At 33.4% G+C, this 5,604-nt stretch overlaps 1 long non-coding RNA gene across 1 annotated transcript; it reads left to right on the top strand.

Moving 5' to 3' along the window:
* Positions 1-3,247: 3,247 nt before the first annotated feature.
* On the top strand, positions 3,248-4,331 carry LOC143250285 (uncharacterized). The gene is made up of 2 exons (XR_013028125.1): positions 3,248-3,658; positions 4,013-4,331. It is a non-coding gene; the product is annotated as an uncharacterized LOC143250285 (long non-coding RNA).
* The last annotated feature ends 1,273 nt before the right edge of the window (positions 4,332-5,604 follow it).

Raw genomic sequence — 5,604 nt, forward strand, 5'->3', positions numbered from 1 at the left:
TGTAACCACTATGTCTACTTCACGTTCATTAACATTCATCCTGGATTGAGAACTGTATAGTATAGTAAAATCATGTTCAGATAATTGAATGTCACGTTAGCCACGACTGCAAAAAAACAACAACAAAAAATAACGCTATGAAAGGGAAAGAAAGAAAGCACACAAGTGCCATCTATGAAAGTAAAAAAGAACTTAAATTCACTGAACTGTTGAAATAAAAAAAACAATTAATATTATCCATAGGACCACTTAATTTTACTTGACTCAATAAGCTAAGTATAAGTCAATGTTAGATATAAATGTCATTTCAAAACTTTGTATGAAATATTATGAGCTAAAGATGTTTATTTATTTATCGTAATTATTGTTAATGTGACGGACAGTCCCACTATTCGTTGGTAAAAGAGTAGTCGAAGAGTTGGTTGTGGGTGGTCATGACTAGTTGCCTTCCCTCTAGTCTTACACTGCTAAATTAAGGAGGTCTAACGCAGATATCCCTCGTGTGGCTTTGCGCGAAATTCAAACCAATCTTAGAAATAGATTAAACCGAAATCTTTAAAAGTATACTAGAATCTATTGGACTGACGTTGTTGATCTACAAACATACCGATATCTATATGTTTTTAAGCCTAATCATTTTATGTGGAGGAATTTGGTTCAAAACGTTCCATATTTTTAATTTCGCACAAAGCTACTAGAGGGCTCTCTGCGCTAGCCGTCTTTAATTTAGCAGTGTAAGACCAAAGGGAAGGCAGCTAGTCATCACCACCCACCGCAAACTCTTGGGCTACTTTTTTAACCAAAGAATAGTGGGATTGACCGTAACATAAACGCCCCCACGGTTGAAAGGGCGAGCACGTTTGATGTGACAGGTATTCGAACCCGTGACCCTCAGATTACGAGTCGAACGCCTTAACCCACCTAGTCATGCCGGGCCCTCTGGGTTTCTTACTTCAAGATTTACTAACAAAGTTCTCAGGTTTTAAATATCAAATGCACCTCTTGAGAAAACAGAAGCTATTTTGTTGTTGTTTATTGCAAGATGGCTATCTGTGCTGTGCCCACCAAAGGTGCCAAAACCCAATTTTTATTGTTCTTGAGCATTCGACGTGTGTTGATATGAATATTGAACATAGAAACAATTACAATAAATAAACATAAACTAATGTTGGGTTAACTGGAACATCTTAACTTATAATAACTAGCTGCTGTGGCTTCTGATGTTCGTGTTAATTATTGTACCATCAACACAGCAAAAATATTCAATTATTTTGATTTTTAAGAATTTTAGAACAAATTTTCCACATGCTTCCAGAAACCATACAAATATAAATATCTTAACATGAGACAGAAATGATAAATTGTAGATGGGTGTCTGTTTTGTTTCTACATACTTTCTGAACGTTAACATTATTGTTCGACACCTACTAATTCTTACTGACGGGAGAATCAGAAATAAATATAACGTTTGCCACGTTAAAAAGTAAAACAATGTTTTATCACACATCAAAGCCAGCACTATATAAATTATTTAAAGTGGTTGATATGAAACTACACCTACAAAATAAAGCCTGTAAAATAACCAAAAGAAATTCCCTAGTTTTAGATAATTCATATTTTCTGCTATTGTGGTCTTCTATAGTAGGGTGCTCACACCTGTGCAAAGAAGAAAATTATTATTGTGTTATTCTGTACTATTAAATGGGGCAATCTGCTGTGTCCACTGAGGTGACTCTGACCTCTAATTTTAGCGTTAAGAATTATATTAGCCTTGCTTGAGGAAAAGGAAAGGAATGTGCTAAGTTTTCGAAATATATTTATTATTTACAATAAATTAAAGAATATTTTAATGAGGATAATAAAAGTGTAGGAATAAAATATTTAACACTGAATGTCGCTGTTTTTATTTAAGAATTTATGACACTAAACATTGATGCGCATGCTCAGTCACAAGTTGGTGTCAACGTTTTAATCATCGCATCTAGTACATGTAATGCAGCTAAACAGATAAAATACTTCAAAATATGATTTATTAAAAAAAAAAGGTGAATGGAATGATGCGTTTTATGTGCTCTACAGCCAGTTTGAGAACCAACTTGTAGAACAATAGAATAGTTTCAATGGTACAGCAACTGTTATGAAAAATGCACAAAAATATATTTCCGGGGGGGGATACCTAATTCTATCTATTCCATAATTCTAAAATTTAATGTTTTAATGTTTTTACATGTTTTTCAGAATTAATTTTGAGGCTGATATAAAACTTGCACCAGACAAAAACTCTTTAGTTCTGTTATTATTATTCAGTGTATTTTAGGCCTTCTGATATCAACTGAAAGTCGTGTAAAGAAAAAATAACAAACAAAATATTTAACAAGCTTGGCAATAGGTTATTGAGTCTATTATTACACACTACGGACCAGTTTGGGTTTTTTAAAATTCATTTTAACAATACGAATGAATGAGCTAAATACATAAACTGAGTTAAATATATTTGGCATTCAGAACTTTCTGATAAAAAAGTCGTCGTCTATCTTTAAAAGTGGATACATCTTCCACAGATCCACGAATCTTAAGGGATTCACGAAACTTGTTTTATGGTTTACTGTTACACTCTTGTACCAAAAATTAGCTTGTGGTCGTTTATCTTTATTTCTCTTTATTTGTGTGTCAGTTAAATCAACCAATAGAAACGGTTAGTAAAGTAATTTTGTTTTTTAATGTAGTTCGTTACACTTTTGTAATTGTTTAGAGGGCACTAGACAGTAACTCGATGTTTTAGAACAAATTGCGTAAAAATTGTGATTCCAACGTAACTTTCCACTGATTCAAGGGATATATAAACACCGAAAAGAAGGGACTGAATATCACACTTCCATTTGAAGAAGCCAACAATGAAGGTGAGTAGTGTACACTTCCATTGTTACCATAGAAACAAGATAAACTCGTCAGATCGAGGGAATCTGAACGGATCTTTTATCTAATGTATTTCGTGTTCAGTTCTTCATAAGTAATGAGTTTTCATTGTGTAATGAAACGTATATTCGTTGATACAATAAATACGGTAACCATAACAAGATTTGTTTACATCGATTTATATTATGATGACAGTAAAGTAATTGTTTATTCAGTTAAAACATTCATTTATAAAGCTTTGTAAAACAATCTATTTTTATATCTATCAATAAAAGTATGACATAACCTTATAAGAATTATAAATATGTTGGTTTTGAATCTCGCTAGGTCTACACCGTTTTCTCCCTCGGTCTTCTACTTCTAGCAGCTTGTGCTGAGGAACAACCACGAGCTAGCAAAGCTGACGATTTAAGAGCTGATGCTACAGGTTATGGTGGTGGTGGATATGGTGGAGGAGGATACGGTGGTGGTGGATACGGCTTAGGCGGATTTGGCGGTGGTGGATATGGTGGTGGTGTTGCAGGTTTGGCTCTACTAGCTGTTCCAATTCGTCTAGGAGCTGGTGGTGGCTATGGTGGAGGCATCGGTGGCTTTAGGGGTGGAATTGGAGGATATAGGAGGTGGTATTGGAGGATATGGAGGTGGAATTGGAGGATATGGAGGTGGAATTGGAGGATATGGAGGTGGCATCGGCGGTTTTGGAGGCAAATATGGTGGTGGAGGCTATGGCCATCATTAGCAGGTGCTATTTTAATTTCCCTTTTGGAATAGAAAAAAATTTTAACCGAATATCTTAATAATAAAGAATTGACAATAAATATTTATACATCCACATAACTATATTAACAATAAATTTCAACTTTCTAGAACAAACTGTTTCTTTATATGATATATTTTAGTCTGTATAATAAAACAAATCAACGTTGATATGAAGAATGTGCAATCGAATGAGTAAATATCACCATATAGTTTTATGTCCTCAAGAATTATCAAAGTAATTCTTGGTAGGGATAATTATAACTTCAGCATAATATTTTGTTATGATTTAACAAACTTGTTTGTAGAATAATGACCTGTTGAACCCAATTTTTTTCAGATGCATCGCTGTGAAAGACATTTTATAGATTTGTTTGGAAAGAAATTATTCCAATAAACGAGGAAGTACAGTTCGTATTTATGGAAATATAACGTAAATGGTGGTGAACAGACAAGACTATCAACACAGCATTAGTTACAAACAAAAGAACCCAGGAATCTATTCTCAAATCTATTCACGTGTTGACAGATGATAAAGGCAGATCAACGAAAGACTTTATGTAATAAAAGTAACAGGAACATTTATTAACGTCGACTAATTCTGTATGATATTTCAGTAAATTCTTAAAACAATTAAATAAGTTTTTGTGTACTTAAGATCTCTGTATTTTGTTTTAGTATTTTTATGGTAAATAAAGGTGCTTTTGATCAATATTTTTCTTTCTTTATAATTTTCCATTCGTAGAATCAGATTTGATCCAATACAAACAAATAACTAGAATATAACTTATACTACTTCAATGTGCTTGTTACAACATTGAATTTTTTTCGACAACCTATTCTAGGCGTACGTGGTATAATACTACACTACATCGTCTAAAACCATCTTTAGAATGACATATAATATCTCTGAATCATTTAAAATCAATGTCTTTTACACCTGCTTGATACAACACTGTTTTATATAGAACCACATTTAAACGTTTGACCTACAACACTCCATTATATGAAAACTTCTTTTACACCTGCTTGATACAACACTGGGATACTTCCAAAGAAACATTCATTTGTTTTCTGCAGACTACGTTATTTTAAATATGTTTTCCTTTATATTTTCTATATATAAGTGTTAAAAAATTAGTTCATATATTTAATCACACGTTTAAGCAAAAGAAAAATAATAAAATAACATTTATATCAGCAATAAACCGTAATAATAATAGGCTTAAGTCTCCGTTGCGAGAACTATTTCGAAGTAAAGTTCGCTGACGTGTTTGGTTCTTCACGCATGTAACATAAAGGTTAAACTATCAGTAAAACTATTAAGGAAAGTATAATATTAACTTCTGACAGCCTTAAATTATTAATAACAATAATTCACGTTCATTTATGGTAATTTTACCGCACGTAAAAGACGTAAATTTCAGGAAAGAAGGAAAAAAAAACTGATGTGGTAAGACAAATAAACACACATGAAATAAAGAATATTCTCACACGTCGATAACATGTGGTGGTAAAGGATGTTGCGAAACGACCGTTTCAGGTGGTTATGAAAGTACCAGGAGTTTTGTGTGTTTGTGTTTTTTTATAATAAAGATACATCGGGCTACCTGCTGAGCCCACCGACGGGAATCAAACCCCTGATTTTACCGTTGTACCAGCGGGTACCACCAGGAGGTTATCATTGTTACAAGGGTACAGAATGAGCTGTCTGTTTTCTTACCACTACGAGCACAGAATTCCGGTTTGTAGCATTGTATGTCCATGACATTACGTTGTACCACTGGAGGGGGGAACAAATATTAGGAACGTTTTTGAGGTGCTGTTATAAGATTAGGGACTGACAAATGAGTATACGAATTTTTAAGTGTTTCTATAACATTGCGCACGTGTTTCAAGTGTTGTTATTTTGTTAGTAATAAAACACAAACC

Source organism: Tachypleus tridentatus, chromosome 5 (assembly GCF_004210375.1).
Source record: "Tachypleus tridentatus isolate NWPU-2018 chromosome 5, ASM421037v1, whole genome shotgun sequence".
In the NCBI taxonomy this organism is placed as follows: domain Eukaryota; kingdom Metazoa; phylum Arthropoda; class Merostomata; order Xiphosura; family Limulidae; genus Tachypleus; species Tachypleus tridentatus.